Raw genomic sequence first — 24,933 nt, forward strand, 5'->3', positions numbered from 1 at the left:
GAGAGGGGAGTTGGGGAAAAAGACACAGAACAGTAGTGTATCTGGACTTAGCTTGTAAAATCAATGTTTTAGGAACAAGCTAATATTTTTAAGATCTAACCTTGATTGGATTTTAATTTTTTTAAATACCAGACACTCCGACGTACATATCCCATGTTCCATGTGATGTGGAACTAATCTGTATAGAATAGATATTATATTTATTGCATTGCATTGGCTCTGTCTTTTTCCTGCATTATGAGGCAAATAGAGGTGATTCAGATGAAGTTTTCACATTCACAAGTCTGATTGCACCGTTAACAAGGTGTCTAAGTTGGATCAGGGACTCCCTAAAGTCCCCATGCGCCCTATGGACTTGGCTTTTAAAGCAACCACTAAGAGGGTTTGCAGGAAAAGGGGGGGGGGTTTACATTTTCCCCACCTTGTCTTTCCTGGGGATTCATGTTCTTTTTTTCCTCCATCATCCCCCTTTATATAAGAGACTTTTTTTTTTTTAAAGCTAAAACTTTAAAGGTCCCCCTGCATGAAAATCCTCTGAATGCATGTGCTTGCAGTTTGGCAGGCTTGATCCAGCCCCTTAATCTGGAGGGGCTGCTATGCTCTTATATTTCATCCACTTCTGTGAAAAGGAAAAAAATATAGTTCTTTTTAGATTCCCCATTATAGTGAATAGTGAGGGAAAAAACAGAGCTTAATTTTTACCCAAATAATGAGTCAAATTTTAAAGATACAGAACAGCTCCAAAAGAGATCAGGCTGCTTCCCAGAGTTATAGATACACGTCGAATCTCGTGACTGGCACATACTAATATACACTTACCTGTAAAAACAAACAGCAAAGATAAATGTCATTTGAATTTTGACTTGAGACTCAGGGCTGATAATCTGTTCAGGTGAACTCTAGGTGAGGTTGGGGAACCTTTTGATTGTTATTGTCACTGATTCTCTCTGCTTACTTTGTTACTCACCTGTACCATATACCTGCCATTTAGAGTTTATGGACCAATAAAATATTTTTTATAGATCTGTATAAATATATATGCATATTGTGAATTTAACAATCCAAGGAAAGAGCATCCAGGGCCCACAGATCTCAAAATCTGACAATTTCAGTCAGGACTGGTGATGTTGTAGTCACAGACAATAATGCCAAAGTATAAATCAGGGGTAGCCAACATGGTGCTGGAGTTCAGTTTTCCAGCAGCTCCAGCAGCCAGCGTGGCCAATGGCCAGGGATTATGGGAGCTGGAGTTGAGCAGCATCTGCAGGGCACTGTCTTGGCCACCCGTGGCGTGAAATAATTTTGATTTCTGACAAAGGCTTAAAAATGAACCCTTTCCAAACCAATCCAGATGTTTCAGTGTGGTCAAGTGTAGTGGCTAAGGGACTGAGGCTGCAGTCCCGTACCAACTTAAGCAGCAGGCAGCACATGAAATTATGTATCAAGAATCAAGGAATCTTGCCTCAGCCATGAACGGAGTAGGTAGCCTTAGACATGCCTATCTTGTCTGTCAGCTTCAGACCAACTCCTGCAGTAGGGGGACAAATATCACCCCGATCTGTTTTACAGAATTGCTGTAAAGATGACTTGATAATGTATGTAAAATAGTTTGATACCTAAAAGCAGGGCTCCCAAAGTGGGCTGTGGACTGTCAGTGATCTCTGCGCTTACTCAATTGTTCGGTGGCATGTCAACATTAAATGTTCGTATTTATTTTTAATTGTATTTTATTGTTTCTTTTATTTCTTATATTGTATTACAATTTGAATTCTACGGAATACCATAAAATAGCAATAAAAATACAATTAAAAATCATACAGCATCTAGCATCTGCTACATGAGGCAGAAAAATCATTAAGTGGTCCCCCAAGACCCTCAGCCATTTTCAAGTGGTCCATGGGGAAAAAAGTTTGGGAATTGCTGGCTTAAAGTGTGTTATCAATGCTGTTAATACAGGAAATTAGCAAGGCACTTCATTCCCGACTTCTGAAGCTGGTGCTGCTGTTGTTATTTCTAGACCACCTTTCAGAGCAGTATACAAGCAAATAAAACTACAGTACAAATATTAAAAATCCTGAAAAACCTTACATAAAGACAATAATTTCCAGCAATATAAAAACAAAGCTGTGGCTCATTATCTCCCACAAGACGGAAGGGAGTCTTCAGTTGATGCCAGAAAGGTCCAGTCCTGTTCAGGTTTGGACCTATACCTTTCCATTATCATCCTGTACAATTCTGAGAGTTGTTTGTGCAGAATTTAGGGTCCTGAAAATTTCACGTTTCATTTTTTAAAATGAAGCATTTTGCTGGTGCTTATGGCTGCTAAGGCATACTGGGAAACACATGGACAGTAACTGGTGAAATCTCCAAAAGACTGAGAGGAAGCTGAGGAGGGCTTCAAGCTTTCAGAATGCATGCCAATGCTCTTGGGCCGCATTTACACTTAATGCTGGACCATTGTTTAGTATTATAAAATGAGTTGCAGTACACTTTGGTCTTCCCCTCCCCCTCCAATATAACCACTAGGAAAAGTTCAGAAGCTTTCACTTTCATATTTGATTAACCACAGCTTGCTAACCTGGAGAAACTGTGGTTCATCTTAACTATGGTTAGTGGAAATCATAATTTATGAAGCTTTCATTAAACCAACGTTTTCATTAACCACAGTTTAGGTTTTGGACAACACACTAAATAGTGGTTAATGTGAATGGAAGCAGAAGCTTCTGATCTCTCCTTGCAGATGTGCTGGGGGAGCACACAAGTCTGAGGCTTGCTACAGCTTGTCCTTATAACACTAAACCATGGTTTAGTGTTCTGTACAAACAGAGTGTTTTTCACAGCATCTCCTCACTAATTGCTGCCTCTTCCTAAGCCCTTTTATCTCACTATAAGAGAATTCTCCCAAAAGTATCTGCTGAAATATTTCTAGGAGGGGGACAAGGTGTATGAATTATTACTACAGGTCATTAGCAATCCACTCTACCCACCATTACATTTAGAATTCCAGGGGTGAATGCCCCCTTGTCCCCCCTGCTGACACCTTTGAGTTGTTCTCCTCCTCCCACCTCCATGTTGTTAGCTTTCAAACTTCTCTTCTCAAGTTAATCTGCTAGGTCTCTCCTCACCCTTCCTTCAGCACATGCATCCCTGTTTTGGAAACCAAATGTTCAAATGTAAGGGTCTGCAAGAAAACATCCTGCTTACTGTCAACCCTTCCCATGCAGTGGACAGAAGAGGGCAGTCCTTAAAAGCTGTGCGGCTGAAGTCCTACTCATGCTCAGGGACTAACCTGATGTATTTCCTGGGGCGCCCCCACAACAGAGACTTCTCTCAGGCAGGGCGCCCGGCACCAGAGGGCCGCCAGGTTGGGCACTGGCCGAGGGCTCCTGAAGGGCCCCTCCTTAGGGTGGGAGGGTAGCGCTCCCATTCTGCGATCTGTGGCAGCGTTGGCTCCCAACCCTGCCATGGATCGCGGAGAGAGAGTCCCAGGCACCCCCCCATACAGTCAGTGTGGATTTCAAAAACCACGCACGCATGCCCCATGTACCTCTTCCATTCCTGTGAATGATGTTCATATTGTGCATACACACCTGCCATCAACCAAGATGGGGGCAAGGGCTTCCCTAAGGGATGAACACTCCCGCTGCCATTTTGGTTGACAGCATGCATGCACACTCAGTGTGCACATTATTCACAGGGATGGGCGAGGTAGGTGAGGGACATGGTGGGCTTATTAGCCTGCGCTGCCTGTATGGGTCTGGGGCAGGTTAGTGCTCAAGGGCCCAGGCATGTCTGGTGCTGGCCGTGCTTCCCTGGATGTTTCCCTACTCTTGACTTCTCACTCCTCAGGCCTGCCACTGACAGCCCCACTTAGGAGATGTTGGTGATCCTCAAGCCCTTTGCAGCCGCCTCTGGTTCCAGAAGCAGCAGCTGGGCTCAGCTTACCCTGTCTATTGTGCCTTGACTCGCCAGTCGCTATTGGTGCTTCCACAGGAGACACTTCAGTGGGTTATTGCAATGCCACCAAATGACATTTTTCAGATTCTGAACTTTCTTTGAGCTTTGACCTCCACCCTGTTTTAGGCTGGGAAAGTCACCTATGTGCACACACAAGGGTGCATGTGCGCGGACACACACAAGGTTTTATGTTGTTCTCTAAGCAGTGTTGAATGGCAGCTAGTAACAGATGCTCATTCCATTTCATAATAAAATAATTACCAGTGACCATCATGTGACATGAGGAATAATAAATTAAATTTCAACTGGATATGTAGAATTGAGTTTAAACAATATCAGAAAAATAAATTACCATTCATCAGTCTAATTAAGCTTGTATTATAAACAAACTGATAAATTTAGCTAATTAATCTCATTCTTTTAAGTACTGTAGTATTCCAGTATATTTGTGTGTGTGCTGGTTGTGGGTCATCCTTTTTTTTTTTTTTTAATTTAACGTTTTAATGTATTGTTTTTATCTTGTACGTCGCCCAGAGTGGCTAGACAACCAGCCAGATGGGCGACTAATAAATTTAATAAATAATAAATAAATAAATTATCAATTTAATATCCATCATTGAGAGGAAAATATAACTATGCTTTCCTCAAACACACAGCAACCCCATATGATAACTGAATTGCCAGTAACATGATTTCACAATATCAGCAGAATTAAATTTAGGATACCTCAAGTATCTGTAAATGATCTTATCAACTATGGAGGTCATCTAGCTTCCACTCCAAGAAAACTTTGAAAACTGAACCCCATAATATTAAAACTTTCCACTGATTCTCAGAAGTGCTCACAAAAGCATTCTCTTGTATCCACTAGTAGGCCCCCATGACAGAGTCACCGGTTGCCATGCTGTTAAATCTCATGCTGCATAGGAGAACATCCACAGCTCAGCATTGAAAAGGGCAATTAACATTTATCTCAGTCAAAATGTAAAGAATGGGACAGAACAGTCCTATCAAGATCATCTATTTTAGTCCACTTTTAAAAATCTCAGGTTTAATAAATTTATGTTAGCCTTAAAAAGAGAGAAGTTTTTGTATGTGGCTCTTATTCTGCAGCATTAATTTAAATTAGATCTCCAAAGAGATGAACAGTCTTGAAGAACTTTGATTTGATCTAACAAGCTCCATCCTTCCAAATACCTTGAGTACAGTGGCAATGGCATTTTTTAGGACAGCCATTCTCAACTGAGGTGGATACTTCGAAAGCAGTGTTCTCCACAGTTCTCTAATATTGCATGTACCAAAAATGGTGAGCAATATCGAACAAAATACATAATCAGAGGAAGCTTGTTCAGGTATGCCTCTTGACCTTTGTCATCTTTATGTCTGCCCAGTTTCTTCATGGATATCCCTCCCATTCTGTTGTCTGTCTTTTCCTTCCTGCTTCATATGTTTTTTCCCTCCACGTGATGCAGCATCATAGGAAACTGGACCTTAGGGGGTGGGGAGCAGTCTTTGGGAACCCTTTGGTGCATAACTGGTAATGGGGAAAGGTGAACTGCACCTGAGTCTCCAAAACCACACATCAAATCATTAAAAAAATAATAAAAGATACTCCTTGTAAACTGAGGGAGTTCAATAATGTGGGTTGGGTTGGGTTGGATTGCCAGATCAAAACTTCCAACAATAGAATGTCTTTATTTGTTTTATTTTTGGTCTGGGGGGATTACTGTGAAGCAGCTCAATTATGCATGTACCTGCGTTGATGAGAAAGCTACACATTCTTCCCAGTGCTGCAGCTACAAACTACGCAACTTTGTCCAAATCTCATAGACCTATTTCTGTTTCCAAGGACAATGCATGAATGTTATCCTCTCGCCTGCTGGGAAAGATTCCTGGGGCAACAAGGTGGCAGTAGCAAACGCCTTATCTGTTGGGCTGCATTGATATCCGAAGTGGCTTTGAGGTGCTTGAGCTGGGACTGTTAAAAGGTGATTGGCTCAGGATCCAGGTTCTCCGTGATTATTAGTTCATTTGAGGACAAGACGGGGTTCTCAGATCAGGCAAGTGAAAGCAAAGATCAGTATCTGAAGAGAGAGTTGCTGAATGAAGAATCTCTAGAGCTACCTTTACTTTGACCTGAGGGTTGCAGCCAGACTGCAATAATTCTTTGTTTGTTCCCATACAGCAGAGAAATTTGGGGAAGATCAATGCCAGTTGGTTGAGGCTTCTCTGCTGGCAGAGTGAAAGGATCCTGTTTCTGGTCCTGTGCAAGGGTGGATTGATGATCATGGATTTCCTGTATCGACATGCAAATGAATACATGGCATTTGTTTTGGCTTTGTGAGAGATTATTGTCATCCTGGCTTCTATAAGGCTGGGACAAGATGGGGGCAGGTAAGAACAAATGTTCACTTTCAGGGTTCAGTAATGAGCTCTGTTGGAGGCAGATTCTCAGGACACTGAGCTGGGAAAAACATCCTGGAAAATCACATCTGAAACACAATTGGTGTGAGAGCTCTTGCAGACAGGTGCCATCTCCAGCTAAGCCACTTTGCAGAATTGTGGTACCTGCTGCATTAAAAAGAAAGAAAGGGATTTGAAAGGATGAAGATTGTTATCAGTTGGGAGGTGCTGAAAAGACCTCAGATGAAGGTTGGCTTTTGAGCTGCTTCCAGCGAACCTTGCAGGGCATGTGGATGGTGACTTAATTTATATCCGGACTGATGTTCATTCTTGTAGGTAACCAGTTGTTTGAATTTTGTTGTAGAGGCACAAACTGTTAAGAACATAAGCCCAACTAGTCCAGCATTCTCACAGTGGCCAATCAGATGCCCATGGGAAGCCTGCAAGCAGGATCCGAATGCAGCACCACTCTCTGCATTTGTGATTCCCAGCAACTGGTATTCAGAGGGATACCCCCTCCAATGGTGAGCATAGAACATGCAACATGCTCAGATCTATTTAGGCTGTTTGGGTAGGAGTTTGTGCCCAGACAACCCTGTCTCTATGGATGCATACACATACCCCAGAGTGAGGCTGATGAAAAATAGCATTCCCAGATCAAACATAAATGGGCTGTGATTGTGGCTTACTCTGAATCTGTCATAAATTCCGCATCAGCCTTGGGGATGAACAGGGCTTTCTCTGGCCCTGTGAGCAGCTAGTCCTCTGACAATGTTTCCTGGTAGGGCCATAACCATGTTTTCACCTTGGCCAATCCTCCTGGCACACTGTTACAAGACTGAAGTACTGGAATGGGAGCAGCAGGCCCCCTCATCTGTCAGAATCGCCTCCCCGGTTTAAGCTTCAGGACCAAGAGCACACAGCCGGCACTCCTTTCCTCCTATATCTCCCAGTTCATTAAAGTATGTCACAAGCAAATACGAGGAGGAGGCGACATACTAGTAGCCAGGGTCCTTAAATGCTTCTGCCTGAGCCTCCCAGTCTCCTCTCTCCATCCTGCTGTGTCTGAGGTTGGCACCTTCTTTCCATCTTTGCTGTTGCTTTGGTTGAGTTATGAGGGGAAAGATGGGGTGGAAAGGAGGTTTAAGCTTCACCCCAACTCCCACCAAATGCAACCAAATTACACAGCCTGTACCCTTCTAAAAGCAGTTGCTAAGGAGGCTATCCCAAAAGGCAAGGGGACCAGCCCCCCTCTAATTCAAGCCTTGTGCAGCATACACCTGGAACATGGTTGCCTCTCACATCAGAGCAGAGGCAAGCCTGGCAATAGTGTGGCACCAGAGGACAAAGTTCCCTGTCCCTGTTAAGCCTGCAGTAAATAGCCAGGGCCTAATCCATAAGAACATCATTATGTATCCTTTGCTCTGATTCTGATTTGGCTCTCTGATTGCCTTTGCTTGTACAGCCAAAATAGCTCCCTGGATGGTGCTGAGGTTCAAAATCTTTAGGAGGAAAACCCCTAAAAGGGGGGACCCCAAAACAGCCACGCGAGTGTGAAATGCTGACTGACTAGAGGTGGATGGGATAAACAGTGGGAGAGGGGGAATGGAGTATCCTGAAAGAAGGGATGGCTGGTTAATTGGAACCCTGAACAGGAGGGCACTCTATACTGCAACATTTTATTGCAAGTCCAACTAGTATCAGATTTCATGCCCTCCTATCACTGATCCTTGGAAGGGTTGAGTGATTTTATGACCTCCTCAGCCAGCCAGCTAGTCCTCCCTGTCCTACTGACCCCAGAAGGGAAATCCTATTTCCACCTTCCCAAGTTTGACTTTTTGCTGCTTCAGTTCCACTCTGCCTGCAAACTCTTTGTGCCTCCCCCCCCCAGCTTCCTCCTCTGGGAAAGGCCTGACTGCTGAAACTGAACTTCCCTGCTATCCCACTGGGTTGGTGTTTCATCCTCTGCTCCTCCCGCATCGTTGCCAAGATTTCTCTGTCAGCGGGAGGAAGTTCTCATGTAGCAGCCTGCAAAACTTGTTTATTTTTGGAGAAAATTGCTTCCATATAGGGGGAAAGGGTCAGGGCTGCTCTGCCTGTCTCTTGAAGAACCGATGTTCAGCTTATTCTGCTTCTTTCTTACATGGCATGTTTGCTCACCCTTTGCTTAAAGCATAGTTTCCTCCCTCTCACGTCCTCTTATGCTAGCTTTTGGGTAAGCTAGCCATGTTCTGACTAGAGTACTGCAGTCCATTGTATGTGGAGCTGCCTTTCTATACCACTCAGAAGATGAGCTTAGTACAACTTAGCTTGGCTGCTGGTCTGTTTCTAAACTCAATTCAAAGTGCTGGCACTGAGGTTCAAAAAACTTTGACACTTGGATGCCTGAAGGAGTCACCTTCGTCCACTTGGGTATGTCTATACATTATCAAGACAGCCAGTGTGGTGTAGTGGTTAAGGTGTTGGACTGGGGAAACCAGGGTTTGAATCCCCACACAGCCATGAAGCTCCCTGGGTGACCTTGGGCCAGTCACTGCCTCTCAGCCTCAGGGAAAGGCAATGGTAAACCACCTCTGAACACTGCTTACCACGAAAACCCTGTTCATAGGGTCTCCATAAGTTAGAATCGACTTGAAGGCAGTCCATATCCATTTTTCCACACATTATCAACTTTGGACGCCCTTCTTTGGGTCAAGAGGGTGACTACTGGGAGAGGAGGGCCTTTTCCATTGTGGATGGAATGGCCTCCCAATGTGGAGACTTGTCTGGTACTATTCCTTATTTCTTTTTGGCAGTATTTATTTATTTATTATTTGATTTATATCCTGCCCTTTCTCCCAGCAGGAGCCCAGTAGACACTTATTTCACTGGACCTTTTAAAATCCTAGCTATAGCCAATTTTGTTCTGTTACTTGGTTTTATCCCTTAATTGCAGGGATAGGGAACCTTATGGCCCTCAGATGCTGTTGGGCTTCAGCTCCCATGAGCCCCAGCCAGAATGCCAATTGGCAGGGATGAGGAGAGTTAGAGCCCAACAGTATCTGAGAGCCACAAAGTTCCCCATCCCTGCTTTACTTCTGATAACTGTCTCTGTTATTGTTTTTAATGCTATAGATATGTTATTTTTGTAAGTTGCTTTGATAATTTAATTGAAAAGCAGTGTATAAATATAGTGGCACTCCCCTCCATCTAAAATCCTCATTTAATCTCTAGGGTATTCTCTTGGCTCTGTCCACACATCTTTGTCAACTAAGTTCTCTCTCTCTCTCTGCCATCTATTGGCTGAGGAGCTGACTTGCAGTTGCCCTTACAAAAAAATCTGACTGTGAGCTTGTTGTCAGGACTACACAAGCAATCCAATCATCCACTTGAGGTGGCAATATTGCCAGGCATTTTGATCCAAGCAGTGTACCCCAGACCTCCCTATAAAATTGAAGGAGGTGTATACTGCACTTTGAATGGGATGAACTTGTCTGTCAATTCAGGACTGGCTCCGTGAACTTCATTGAGACTATTGCTCTCAGTGGAGCTCCTGTAATAATGAAAACACCTTGTGGATCAGTTATATCTCACCTGTGTTTTATATTTTTCTATAGTATCTACTTGCTGTTTATTTTTCTTTTCTTTTTACGTTGAAGAGGATGCTGGGGTGCAATGCTCAGACTTCCTAGTATTCACAGCAGTGTTGCAAGGGGTCCTGGGCTACAGTTCATGCATGGTTGGGGAGGGAGTGGGAAAATGCCCTGTGCCAGCCTTGCCCATTTTCTAAAAATGGCTCCAACCTTCCTTGGGTCAATGTTTCCAAACCGAACAAAAGCGTCTAATTTAGCCATTTGAACAACAGGGCAGTTTGTTTCCAGTTCTAAGTCTTCAGGGGGTTTCCCAACCTGCTCTTTCCTTTCCTCCTTAGAAGGGTGGGGCACATTTCGGAGCTGTCTGTCTGAAGCCAATCCTGAACCCCTGAAGTTTAAACTCATTCAGTGCATCCACAGCCAAGAGAAACGGCACCTAAATGTCTTTTCAAAGCAGGGCAGACATGCCTCTCAGCCAGCTTGTGTAAGAAATAAGAATTTCTGTTGGGTCTCTTTGGGGGTGCCTCTTGCTCTTTACTCCACAATTCAGATTTCAGGGAAATCCTGTCCCTTTGACAAGTGCGTTCCTTCTTTTGAGTAGGCTTGCCCCAAGTAGGCTGCCGCTGCTCTGAATTCTAATTGTTGTGTCTCTCGAGATTTTAGTCACAACTTCAACTTCCCCTCCTCTTTTCCTCCAGCTTTCTACTATTAAACTTTCTGGTAGCCTATTCCCTAATTCTCACTGTGGTAAACTCATGACTAGGCTGTACCACTTCAGACTGCAGGTGGTACCCTCACACAATTTTCTGTTCTCTCTCTCTCTCTCTCTCTCTCTCTCTCTCTCTCTCTCTCTCTCTCTCTCTCTCTCTCTCTCTCTCTCACACACACACACACACACACACACACACCAATAGTATTTCCATATAGAAAATAAGTCTGGGGAAAAAGTTCCATCTTAGCCTTCTCATGACATGCTAGATTTCAACATGCAGGGAATTGTTTTGTATAGTATATTATGGAGCAGAGGAAGAGAATCTGTATAGAGAGGAACATCCTGCCATGTGAGCTCCCACTTGCAGTCTCAAGTTGCACAGGGCAGATATAGGTTTACAAGCTCAATGAGAAGTTTGAATCATGGATCACCATGTTTTCCCAGAAATTTGTTTTTGCAAACCTGTCAAGATTCTGCTTTGATCTTGGTGTTTTGTGAGTAAGGCAGAGTCAGCCCCTTTTTATATAGTGGCCTTGTGCCCATTAACGCTGGGGTTTAAATTTCCATATATGTGCTTCCCCCAGTCCTTGAAGCTGGGACAGTGAAGCGGGTGCCTGCATTAGTACTATGGAATAAAGAACATGTCTGTGAGGGGAATCGTGCACTACTTCACTATAATTGACTTGACTCAGAACTTGTGCTTAAAAGGTTTGTGTTTTGCCCTGGCCTGCACATGACTCACATCTAACCCTTTGGAGGCTTGGAGGAGAAATTCCTCTTGTTGTGGCTCCCCGATGTCTCAGACAAATGTCCCTTCTGCCCAAGGGTGGAGCCAGCTCTGGAATCCCCAGGCTGGGGTATATTTTCATTGCATCTTCACAGCCCCAGATGGAAACTGGTCATCTTCCGCTCTAGGCCCATTTTGGGAATTTTCCAGAGATTTTTATTTTAAATATGGCGACTGATGCTAGGAGTTTGACTTTGAGTAAGTATAGTTTCCATGTCATGAGATGAGTGGTTCCCAGACCTTTTCACTGAAGATCTCTGCCAGTGTTGTGCTTGAGGCCTTCGGGAATCTTGGGCTGGGGACAATCTGCAATTTGGACACCACTCTTCATTTGAATGGGCCCATTAGTGAGGTGCATACCCTTTCCACATCTCTCTGCTTTGGACACAGCAGCTTATACCCATTGTGTATCTCTGACTTTCCTGGGGAGGGGGAGGCACGGAACTGTCATGTGCAATGACCAAATCATCTTGGTTCCCCCAAGTGTGTCAATGGGGTGGTCTGATTGCTCCTGCCCTTTCCTTTTTATACTCACATCAGTTGCAACTTCTGAGTTGTTTTGTGCCTCAAAACCAAAACCATTCTCCCTGCTCGAAGCTGCTATTTTTAAAAGTTTTGTTTTCCTTTTCCAGTGGATGCTTGTTGATCATGGGTTATACTTTTTAGTAGAGCAGGAAGCCCCTGAGGTCAGGATGCCCACCCACCCTTCCTGTCTCCAATCAACTGCTTTTGTCTATCTCTGCTAACAGCCTCTGGGGAAGAGAATGTGATGCAGAGGCCTTTTGCTGGGATCTGGTCTGAGAGGTTCCACTCTTCTAGCTGTACTGTAGATTTTTGCAAAGTTCATTCTTTGTATACTAAATCTATTTTCATTTTTCCATCTGCAGAATATTCTGAGTAAGCAGATTTAACAAATTCAATGAATAAGGGCTTCCAGCTGTGTGTAGTCTTGCAACTAAGGTTCCTTTTGTTTGCTGGATAGGGGGCTTATTCCCTAGCTGCCATCTCCTCCCTTGCAGTCTTCTGAGTCCATGGAGCATCCAGCCGTACTCTGCCCCCTTCTGCCATGTGTGTCTGGTTGCTGTTCATTCTTGATCCTGTGTTCTTGCCTGGAGCCTGTTTTTGTGAGCATCTTCCATGTCTTGCTGCTGGACTCTGTCTTGAGACTACCAGCTCTTGCCAGCTTCCTGCCCCAGTACTTGGCTTTGTTTTGTTTGCTGGTGCTTTTGGTGCAGCCTCATTCTGACTCCCTTGAGCCACTTCTTTGAATTGAGCTGCTGATTGGCCCTGTGTCATCTTGGGAGAGAAAGACCTAGTTTGGGCCTGCCCCTGCTAGGAAGGTATTTATCCCCACTGGTATTGCTATGGGAGCATTAATCATGGCCAGCCTTTTTGGCAAACGTGCCACAAGTCAAGTTCAAAGAATGCCTAAAATATATACTACAGATTTGTTGTAGAAGATACATTGCTGCAAAACATGGATGATGGTTGCTGAATCTCATGATCAAATCATACAGCCTGAAAATCAGATAGAGTTGATCAAAAGTGCCCCAAGCCATCGATGGAGGACAACTTAGCACTCTTCCCAAGACCCTGAGGATTCTCCACTTCTGATTTACCTTAGTAAGCAGCTAGCCTGCTGACGGCTGAAACACTCGGGCAAGGTAAAGAAAGATGCACTTAGTTGTTAGTAAGGGCAACATTAGCTTTAAAAATCACCCTTTTTGCCTACAGGCAATGTCTGCATCTGGACATTGTGCTAAACAACGTTTTAATATGACATGAATGTCCCCACCTGCTCCCAGGCTTGCGTGCTTCCCCCTCCTCCCCCCATGTGTCATATGGAGCGCCAAACTGGTTAAACATAAGAATATAAGAAGAGCCTGCTAGATCAGGCCAATGGCCCATCTAGTCCAGCATCCTGTTTGTACAGTGGCCATCCAGATGCCCACAAGCAGGACCTGAGCAAAAGAGCACTCTCCCCTCCTGCAGCATCCAGCAATTAGTTTTCAGAAGCAGACTGCCTCTGACTGTGGAGGCAGAGCACAACCATCATTGCTAGTAGCCATTGATAGCCTTATTCTCCATGAATTTGTCTAATCCTTTTTTAAAACCATCCATGTTGGTGGCCATCACTGCCTCTTGTGGGAGTGAACTCCATAGTTTAACTATGTGCTGTGTAGAGAAGTACTTTCTTTTATCTGTCCGGAATCTTTACACCAACAATGGTAAGTTTCAAACAAGTCAACTTCAAACTGTGGTTTCTGAAGCTGGCTTGTTGAAAGTAACCTCAGTTTCCCCATTTGGATAAGAGAGGAAGTCATAGTTATCTCTGCGGGATGAGGGGAGGAAGACATGCATGAGCCCAGGAGAAAGCCAGGCTTTGTAGGACATAATGAGAATTCCACGTGCACAGAAGCAATGCTCTCCCATCCCTACCCTCTGCAGGCATCCAGGAACTGGATCTGGTCTAAAGCCACCCCACAAGGTAGCTTTAACCTCTTTCAACAAGCCTTTTAAGTTGAGACCTTATCCCAGTCTGTGTCTGTGTTGGAACTGCTTTTTAATATGTTTTTAAACCTTTTTTAAAAAACAATATGTTTTTAACCTTTTTTTTAAAAGATTTATTTATTTATTTATTGCACTTGTATACCGCCCCATAGCCGAAGCTCTCTGGGCGGTTTACAGCAATCAAAAACATTAAAACAAATATACCATTTAAAACACATATTTTAAAAACAATTTAAAACACAATTTTAAAATTCAAAACAATATAAAAACAATTTAAAAACACATGCTAAAATGCCTGGGAGAAGAGGAAAGTCTTGACCTGGCGCCAAACAGATAACAGTGTTGGCGCCAGGCGCACCTCGTCAAACAAATCATTCCATAATTTGGGGCCCACCACTGAGAAGGCCCTCTCCCTTGTTGCCACCCTCCCAGCTTCCCTTGGAGTAGGCACCCGGAGGAGGGCCTTTGATCTTGAACGTAGTGTACGGGTGGGTTCGTATCAGGAGAGGCGTTCCATCAGATATTGTGGTCCCAAGCTGTGTAAAGCTTTATAGGTCAAAACCAGCACCTTGAATTGAGCTCGGAAACATACAGGCAGCCAATGCAAGCGGGCCAGAATCGGTTTTATATGTTCGGACCGTCTGGTCCCTGTTACCAATCTGGCCGCTGCATTTTGCACAAGCTGCAGTTTCCGAACCGTCTTCAAAGGCAGCCCCACATAGAGTGCATTGCAGTAATCTAATTTAGAGGTTACCAGAGCATGGACAACTGAAGCCAGGTTGGGCCACCAACTGAAGTTGGTAGAAGGCACTCCGTGCCACTGAGGCTACCTGAGCCTCAAGTGACAGAGATGGTTCTAGGAGAACCCCCAAGCTACGAACCTGCTCCTTCAGGGGGAGTGCAACCCCATCCAGAACAGGTTGGACATCCACCATCCGGTCAGAAGAACCACCCAGTAGCAGCCTTGCAGTCTTGTCTGGATTGAGCCTCAGTTTATTAGCCCTCATCCAGTCCATTGTCGCAGCCAGGCACCGGTTCAGCACATTGACAGCCTCACCTGAAGAAGATGAAAAGAAGAAATAGAGCTGCGTGTCATCAGCATACTGATGGCAACACACTCCAAAGCTCTGGATGACCGCACCCAACTGTGTCATGTAGATGTTGAACAGCATGGGGGACAGAACTGACCCTTGTGGAACCCCATCCAGGGTGCCGAGCAGTGTTCCCCAAGCACCACCTTCTGGAGGCGACCTGCCAAGTAGGGGTGGAACCACCACAATGCAGTACCTCCCACTCCCAACTCAGCTAGTCTCCCTAGAAGGATACCATGGTCGATGGTATCGAAAGCCGCTGAGAGATCAAGGAGAATCAACAGAGTCACACTCCCCCTGTCTCTCTCCCGACAGAGGTCATCATACAGGGTGACCAAGGCTGTTTCCGTGCCAAAACCAGGCCTGAAACCCGACTGAAATGGATCCAGATAATCGGTCTCATCCAAGAGTGTCTGGAGCTGGCCTGCCATCACTTGTTCAAGGACCTTGCCCAGGAATGGAACATTTGCTACCATTTGCTACCAAAGACATTTTCAAGATGTCTTGAAAGCTTTTAAAAAACTTTTTTAAAAGTGTTTTGTTTTAATGTATTTTAAAGTCTGTTTTTATGATGTTTTAAAGTGTTTTTAGTGCTTTTGTTTGCCGCCCTCTTGAATATCCTGAGAGTCTGGATAAATGAGTGTGCTGTTTATATCAGGTTATCAATACGGAGGAGGGGGGGACGCTATGGCAGTGATCTTAAATATGAAAATGTTTTTGCTTAACAAATGTCCAACAGATTATGTAGATTCAAGCACACAGTCGCTGTTTCAAACCACATAAGCATTATTTGGAGTCCTTTTGGGAGGAAGGATGAGATATACATTTAATAAATATGGTAGGGCCCTGCTTTGCAGCGCTCCACTTTGCAGCATTCCACCAATACAGCGGTTGTCAATTGCAGAAAGGCCCCGCTCCTACGGCACTTGTTCCACTTTTACGGCATTTTTCAGGCGTCGGGCGCCAGTTTAGACAATGTTAGTCAATGTGTTCCACTTTACGGCAGATTTCGCTTTACAGCGGCGGTCTGGAACAGAACCTGCCGTATGAGCGAGGCCCTACTGTAAATAAAATAATAATAGATCTTGTGGTGCTGCTGTTTGATGCTGGCTTATGACTGTTATGATGCATGCCTCAATGTGTAGCAATAATGCCACTTTCTCCCCTTTATATTGGGATTTTCAGATTTGTCTTATGATGGCTTTTACTTCCTGCGTTGTCCTTGTGCTGCCGATTGCAATGTGAACCAGTTGCATGCTATTATTACTATTATTGCTGGAAATGTCGTGGATCCTGCAGGGCCAGTTTGGCACCTGTTTTCCCTACCTTCCTTCCCTGCACCATCTTTAATCTTTAACCTCGGATGGGTGGGACTGAAACTTTAGGAAGGAAGTTTTATCCTTCATTTTACTCTCAACAACTGGACAGTCATCACTGTTTTTATTTTGGATGCTACTTCTCAATGTGCCCTTATATAGCTACACTTAGTTTGAAAGGCTTTCCCCCAAACTTTCACTTCTCACTGGGTGGGGAGGAGGAATGTTTGTGATTGTCCTCCATTTTCCTCAGCCTGTTGGGGAAGCGGGCATTTCAGGGTGCCCGGTTCTCAACTCTCCAATGCAGTCAGACATTATAAATGGAAAATGTTGCCAGTACTTCAGATTATGTGAGCAGTGAATGTTTATTACAGAGGGTGGATTGGGGGTTGCTATGTTCATGCCCTTCTTCCAAGCAACAAGAATCAAGCCATGGGACATGACAGTACACAACAGTTTCCCCTCGCAACCCAACCCAAATCATGTGATTATTAAGCACAAGACAGAGGCACACCACATTCTGTGCACAAGTGACAGAGTAGGTGGACATACATTCACCTGAGTGGACTTTCAAATACCATCCATTTCCCATGCAGTTACAGCTATTTACAGTGATGTGTGTTGGAGACTTATATAATAAATAAATATTTGTGACCCTTGATTGGGAATCACATTTGTGGGAAACACCAATACAGTGGTGCCTTCAAAACACAAGGACTTCAAGGTGGATTACATCTTAGAGTTGGAAAAGCCCGAAGAGGTCATAGCTCAATTCCCTGCTTTCTGACTCGTTTCCTTGAATATCTCATAGCCTCTTGTTCCACTGCTGGTTTTGGAGCCAGGAAGCCCTTTCTAATGATTGATCCAAATCTACCTTCCTGAGGCTTTGCTGGATACTCCTAGGCTGAATGTTGTTCTTTCCCATTTGTCACCAAAGAACCTTCTGCATTCACACTTGGTATACTGTGTGCACTTTTGGTTGTCACTTCTCAAGAACAATATTGTAAAGCTAGAAAAGGGGCAGAAAAGGGAGCAACTCCCCTATGAGGAAAGATTACGACATTTGGGGGCTTTTCATTGTAGAAAGAAAGGTGAGTAATAAAATTATGTGTGGAGAAAGTGGATAGGGAGAAGAACGTCTCCCTCGTTCATAATAGTAGAGCCCAGGGCCATCCAATGAAGCGAACGGGGGAGATTCAGGACAGACAAAAAGACGTGCTTCTTTGCACAGCTGTAGAACGATAGAATTCACTACTACAGTTAGGTTGGCTTGAAAAGGGATTAAACAAATTCATGGAGGAAAAGGCTATCAGTGACTGCTTGTCACTGTGGCTATATACACTCCAGGATCAGAGGTGGCACGCTTTGGAATACCAGCCAGCAATGGGGTAGTGCTGCTGTTGAGTTCGTGTCCTTGTGGGCTTCCCAGAGGCATTTGTTTGGCAACTGTGGGAAAGAGAGTGCTAGACTAGATGGGGCTTTGGTTTCTTCCAGCAGGTCAATTCCAAATGTTCTTTCCCTTATTAGTCCTTTGGTATTTCATCCCACAGACTTTGCACATGCATTTCCTTCAGCAGCTTCTCAAAGAATTTGTGTTTTGGATTCGATATTATCAGCCTTATCACTCTCTTTGAACTGTTATACCCAGAAAAAAACAGCACTCCAAATAAGTCTTGCCAGAGCTCAGTTGTTATAGTATAATTTCCTGTGTCTTGGCAATGAGATTCCTGGTCAATACAACCTAAAAAATGCCATTGTTTTGTAAGCCCACCCCATTAACTCGGTTCATTCTCCACTCCAAATGTCTAAATTTTCCTTGGAAATGCTGTTGCTGCCTGGCCAACTGAGTGTGTTGGTTCTTTCCTATATGCTTTTCATTTATCCATGTTGAATTCCTTTTTGTTCCTTTCCCTGGCAGCCAACTCTCCACTTGGAGATAAGAACATACAAATTAATTTTGCTGGATCAGACTACGTTTCTCTCTTGCCCAGCATTCTGTTTCCAATAGTGGACAGCCAGATTCCTCTGGGTTCTGCTTACAAGAGGATCCTAAAGGTTGGAGCCCAATATCATCTAGGGCCACAAGTTCCCCATCCCTGATTTAGCTCCTCTAACTAATAGATGCTGACAGACGTGTTCTCTGACACTTTCTTAAAGGCATCTGGCCTTGGACGCCATACATAATTATGTGTTTTGTGGAGAAATAGTTTCTTTTGTCCTGAATCTACTATATAGTCTACTTGCTATATATTCATACAGTGCTAGTGCTTCTCTCGCAACCTAGCTTAAATCAGGTTGTGTGGCCGAGTAGTGAGTCCCGACCTACCAGTTGAAGGCCAACCAAGCCTTTCCTCATGAGGAAGGGTCTCCAATCATTTTGAACAGTTGTTGTTGTTTCTGCTCCTTTCCCAGTTCTGATAACCTTTTTGAGATGATGCAATCCATGTGCATTTTTTAATCTTGGGAAGGGGTGGTCAACATGGTGCCCTCCACATATTGTTGAACTACAACTCCCATCATCTCTGGCCTGTGGCTGATGGGAATTGGAGTTTAAGAATATCTGGAGAGCACCAAGTTGGCTACACTTGCCTAGTGTATTTGCAACCCTTCCCTAGTGTATTTGAAACCCTTTGTTTCAGCAGTGATGTTAGGATGATATGTCCCGCTGCATGTAACTCACTAAATAACATAGCCACAAGCCCTAGACCAAGCACTACTGTGTACAAACAGCCTTGTTTATCTAAAATGCAAACATTTGGGTCTTTTATAGCCCTTCTGTTCCCAATTCATTTGTAAAGTAGACATCTTTCTCCCCTTGCCATATTTGTTTAAGTCTAATGATGTCAGAATGGTCTGAATTACATTTCAGAAATCACATTTTTGAATTCCTCCCATAATATTAAAAAGGGGGGACTTGCTGCAAGTAGAAAAAGAGCATAGTAGAAGTTGATTCTAGGCCAGCCTTTTCTCCCTGATGTGCTACCTTCAAGAAGATTTTATATACTTGTTTGCTTTAAAGGGCTTCGGAGAATTTCCCACCTCATGAGAGAAGGAAGGAGTGCAGGGCACCATGAGTGTCTGGCTGTTCTACAGCCTAACTCATATTCTTGCTCTTTCTAAAATTAAGTTTAGGTGCTTGTCCAGCTCTTGTGAGTTGTAGGGACAGGTCCAGGTAATGGGCTATGCCTGTCGTGTATCACAGGCTCAGTATGGAGATCTGTGACCTTTGGGAGGTGCAAGATTCACCTGGAGAGTGTGACTTTCTTTGCATTCAGGCAATGCTCGCCAGGAAAGTGTATGTGTGTTTCTTTGGACGATGATGGAAGAATGTGGGTCTTCCCTTCATGCCATTAGCTACCAAATAATTGGGGATTTTATGGGGCCATGTGGTCATGCCCTAATCACACAGGTTCTGTCAGCATTGGTTCCCATTCATCATTAGGAGTCAGCATCCTTAGAACTCACTTTGCATCTAGAGATTCCCCTGAGAACCCTGGATTCTAACAAGTGTATAATACACACTGCAGCATTTCATTTTTACTGTATTGAAGGAAACTGTACTTGCAAAAGCAAGTGCTCCTGTTTCACTTCTTCTGAGTAGGAATAAGTCAAGCAGGGCCTGCTCAGCTCAAACGCTGAGTGCCACCTCTACCACCACCTCCCCATGCATGGCTCCAGGGCTTAGCAGGTTGCCTCTGGCAGCTACTGCTCAGCATTTCTACTGGGAGAAGGACTCTGTTTGCACCAGTTTTTGCCAAGAAATTCTTCAGTGAAATAGATGTCCTGTTGAGGAGGCGCAGTGTCCCTCACCACCTCTGCTGCCTTCCTCACTGCCACAGATAAGTTGCTGGGTCCTTGGGGGAATGTGAATGTGGCAGAGGTGAGCCTTTTGAATGCCCGTGAGCGTTTTGCTCCGCTTGCATGGAGCACACACAAAAAATCAAGCCCCTTTCAAAGTGAGCACAAGGATACTCGTGCATCCCCCTAATGTTGAAGCTGAGATAGCATCATGCTCTCTGTCTGCAGAGTTCTGGGGGCGAGTGCCGATCCAAATGGAACCATCCATGCCAAGGGGGAAGTACCAACAGGCTTGGGAGAACTGCAAAGTTTGCAAAGTGCAAAAAAATATTTTGTGGGGGGAGGATGCAAAAACATCCCAATGGGAACTGAGCATGTTCAGCAGTCAGAAAGTCAGTGGTGAAAGAAGCTGGGGGATGGGATGGCTGGAAGTGACCACTGAAGGAGAAGGCATGGCAGTGGCAATAGGGAGGTTTCAAAATGCTGCTGATCAGCTGGCAGATTGACTGGAGTGACTCTGAGAGCAAAGGCAAGGAGTGCAGAGAGGATTAGCAGAGGAAAAGAAGGGGGCAGTTTGTGTCTCTTCCTCCCTTGTCCCTTGCTCCTCTGAGAGAAACAACAAAGAGATGAAAGAGGAAGACACACACACACAAATATATATATAGCAGAGAGAACCACCTTCTTGCTTGAATGTGTAATTTCCAGGCACACAGTGAGAAGCTATTTTTCAATATCCCTAAGGATGGAATTTAGGGCTGCCCATAGAAATCAGTGGAGAAATACAAAACCTTAAAAGTAGCTGTGCTTGTGCAGCAGTGTGTCCACCCACACCCACAAGATAGTAGCAAAGAGAAGCATTATTGTTCTTTCTAAGTTCTTATTTGGTATGAAATGTTTTAAAAACTAGCCCTGCTAAAGAAAACTCCAAAGCAAATGCACTTCATTGTCCCCCATATTGCAGGTTGGAAGGTGCTGTGGCTGGGGACAGATAGCTTATAGCATCCCCACAGTGTAGTTCACACTGAAATCTGCAGGCCAGATGCCCAGTAATTTACCACAACCTTGCAGTGTTCCCCAGAGATATTTAGACCTCTATTGCAGGTTGGACTCAAGCAGAAATTTACAACAATTTTGCAGTGTTATCCATTTCTTTTAATCCCTAACTGCAGGTTGGAGTGAGAGAGAAGTTTACAACAACGTTGTAGTGTAATTCACTGCTACTGTACCCGTATTGGTATTGAGGGACTGAATCACCCTGAAATGTAGTCCCCTGTTGATACTGCAGGTCAGAGGTAAGGCTGGTTTGAATTCCCAGTCAAATATTTCCCCACACTACACAGGTTGCAGTAAAGGTGAGTCTACTACAATTCTGTGTCTTCACCAGTTATTGTCCCCATGTATGCAGCCTAGAAAATAGTATGCATGCAGTGCTGTTGTTGCTAGGCAACTGTCATTAGTGGAATGTGCCTAGTTGACTTGCCCTGGGAAAACACAATTATTTCCTCTTTCTCTTCACTGTAGCCATGGTACACAGTATAGTGTATTGTTTTGATGCATCAATACTGCTTGAGCTCCCTTGCCTTTCAGTGTTGAAAGTGAATTGACTGTATCTCTGTAATCTGGGAAAGAGGGTGATGTGTCCCATGCTGTGATTTCCCCTTTTCTAGCAATGAGTCAATAGATTTGATCAGCTTATCACATGAGTGAACTTTCTATTACATTGTGGCTTGCTCTATAGTGTGCCATTTCCCCCCCCTCCCACACGTTCTCATTCATGGCAGTTTTGGAGTCTTTATTGAGCAGTGAGACTTCCCCATGTTCCTCATGTGATTAGATGCTTGTCTGTATTAGTATCAATAGCAGGTGAAAGTATTCACCTGAGTTCGAGTATCTTGGCAACAGCAGTTGGTGAAAAGAAAGATTCTGAAAGGCAGAGTCAAGAGGATCAAATCACTCCAAAATGCTTGAGTTGTTTAAAAATACAATATTAGAAGCTCAACTGGAATGTATATAGATTAGGAAAGATACCGCCAGGGCCAAGAAGATGCTGGCATGGATAACAAGCGGAGTCAAATAAGCCATTAGAGGCAAGAAGGTACGACACCAAAGACTCCTGAGTAAGTTTAGCAGTCATGGAATAAGGGTAGAGGTCCTCTTGTGGATGAGGAATTGGTTAAGTAGCAGGAAGCAGAGAGCAGGAATAAAAGGACAGTTCTCCCAATGGTGGAGGGATGTAGAAGATGGAGTCCCCCAAGGATTGTTATTGGGACCTGTGCTTTTTAACTTGTTTATAAACAATCTAGAGTTCTAGAGTTAGTGGTGAGTAATTGTTCAGGGTCGTTAAAACAAGAAGAGATTCTGAAGAGCTCCAAAAGGACATCTCCAAACTGAGAGAATGGGTGGTAAAATGGCAAATGCAGTTTAATGTGAGCAAGTGTGAAGTTATGCATATTGGGGCAAAAAATATTAATTTCACATGTACGCTCATGGGGTCTGAACTGGCAGTGACTGACCGGGAATGAGATCTTGGGGTCGTAGTGGATAGCTTGATAAAGATGTGACCCAGTGTGTGGCAGCTGTGAAAAAGGCAAACTCCATGCTAGGGATCATTAGGAAAGTCACTGAAAATAAAACTGCTGATATTGTAATGCTGTTGTACAAATTTATGGTGCAATCTATGGTGTTGCCACATTTGGAATACTGTGTACAGTTCTGGTTGCCTCACCTCAAAGAGGATAATGTAGATTTGGGATAAGTTCAAAAAAGGGCAACCAAGAATTCAGTGGTGTAGCGGCAAATTTAAAAGTGTGGGGTCCCTTCCTGCCATGCCCCCTCAGGCAGCCACATCCCTTGCAACCCCCCCACTGTCACACATACACGCATACACAGAGGCACCACCAATCCTCCACCCCTCCTGCCACACCTGCTGCAATGGAAGAAGGAGGGCAGGAGAGGAGGGCCCCCCAAGCCAAACAACAGAGTGGAGGCAACAACCGTGCCAGACCATGGAGGAAGAGGAAGAGAAGGCACCACACCACAGAGCAAGAGACAGGCTGTAGGATGGGGTGGGTAAATATCTGCTTAATTCTGATCTCCTGCGGTTGTAATTAAACACATTTTTCGGCTGCCCCAGCCGTCAGCCTGTTTCTTGCTCCGTGGTGTGGTATCTCTTCTTCCTCCTCCACGGTCTGGCCCTGCTTGGAGAGGCTGTTGCAGAGTCCTTTGCTGTATTGTTCGGTGTGGAGGGGGAGCTCCTCTCCTGCCTCCTCCTTCTCCATTGTGGCGGATTGGATGGCCTGGGAGGGGGCCACCTGTAGAAAAGGAACGGGATGATGTCTTGACATGTTCCACCAGGAAAACACAAGATGATCAAGGGAATGGAGCGACTCCCCTATGAGAAAAGGTTGCAGCATTTGAAACTTTTTAGTTTAGAGAAAAGACAAGTAAGAGATGACATGATAGAAGTGTGTAAAATTACAGATGGCATGGAGAAAGTGGACAGAGAGAAGTTTTTCCTCTCTCATAACAGTACAACTCGTGGACATCCAATGAAGCTGAATGCTGGAAGATTCAGGACAGATAAAAGAAAGTACTTCTTCACACAGTACATAGTTATGGAACACTCCCAGAGGCAGTGACGGCCACCAACATGGATGGCTTTAAAAGAGGATTAGACAAATCCATGGAGGATCCTCTTTCCTTTTTCTTTTTCTTCTCCGAATAGTGGGAAACTCCTTCAAGACTCGACCTGTGATCTCTTTCAACAAGTCAAGAAGCCTTGTTTGCCAAGACTTCTGACCTATGCCTGTCCAATATCATACACACTTTTGACTATGATGTCATCTTCAAGAGCTGTGAGCCCCCCAGAGTCTTTTAGAAAAGGGTTGTCCTACTCTTCAAAGATAACATCATGGATATTTCCAATGTGCAAATTCTGTTGCATGAGTATGCATTACTTATGGTGCTTAAGAAAATAAGAACTTCTTTGTATAAGTAATTGAATTGGCAAGATGTGATACAAAACCAAGCAATTTGAATTATTGTATAACTCTGTCAATGTGGACCTTTTTTTTTGCTGCTGCTGCCACCATCATGAGCAATCAGTTATGTTGTTATCTATTGATTTTTATGAAAAAAATAAAAAGAGTGCTGCTGGATCAAGCCAAAATCTCATCTAGTCCAACTTCCTGTTCTTCCAGTGGCCACCCAGATGTCTATGGAAAGCCCACAGGCAGAATATGAGCACAACAGCACTTTCCCACTTGTGATCCGCAGCAACTGCTATTCAGAGGCATGCTACCTCTTTTTTGGACGTAGTGTAGCCATCATGACAAGCTGATAGCCTTATCCTCCATGCACTTAGTTAATCTGCTTTTAAAGCCACCCAAATTGGTGTCTATCACTGCATCTTGTGGTACCAAATTCTAACTATGTGTTGTTTGCAGGGCCAGCACCAGACTGCAGGGGCCCTCGAAGGTGGCAGCAGTGCTACCATCACCACTGGGGGTTTAAATAGGCCTGGAGACATGAGCAGATTAGTGCGCTATGCACACATGCCTACCATCACCCAAGATGGGGGGGCATGTGGACACCTCTGCCGCCATCTTGGTTGATGGCAAGCATGCATGTATAGCATGCTGATGTGGTGCCACAGCACCACAAGAAGTTGCACAGCCAGCTGCACTGAGAGGTGTTGCCTGGGAGCTGCCCAGCCCCAGTCCCAGGGGCCCCTCTCAGCACCAGGGGCCTTTGGCCAGTGCCCAACCTGGCCGCCCACTGGCACCAG

The 24,933-nt window shown here is 44.5% G+C and overlaps 1 protein-coding gene across 12 annotated transcripts in view; it reads left to right on the plus strand.

Moving 5' to 3' along the window:
• Window positions 1-24,933, plus strand: part of KANK2 (KN motif and ankyrin repeat domains 2) — a 91,046-nt gene that overhangs the window by 29,752 nt on the left and 36,361 nt on the right. For 7 of the 12 annotated variants that reach the window (XM_061582526.1, XM_061582518.1, XM_061582502.1 and 4 more), the window contains one exon: window positions 21,317-21,439. The exons of 3 other annotated variants lie outside the window; for them this stretch is intronic. The gene's annotated coding sequence lies outside the window, so the exon portion shown is untranslated. Of the gene's footprint in view, window positions 1-6,142; window positions 6,352-6,859; window positions 6,885-21,316; window positions 21,440-24,933 lie in introns of those variants that run through there. 2 more of the 12 variants (XM_061582493.1, XM_061582511.1) reach the window with 2 other exon arrangements.

This window comes from Rhineura floridana, chromosome 1 (genome assembly GCF_030035675.1).
Source record: "Rhineura floridana isolate rRhiFlo1 chromosome 1, rRhiFlo1.hap2, whole genome shotgun sequence".
Lineage (NCBI taxonomy): Eukaryota > Metazoa > Chordata > Lepidosauria > Squamata > Rhineuridae > Rhineura > Rhineura floridana.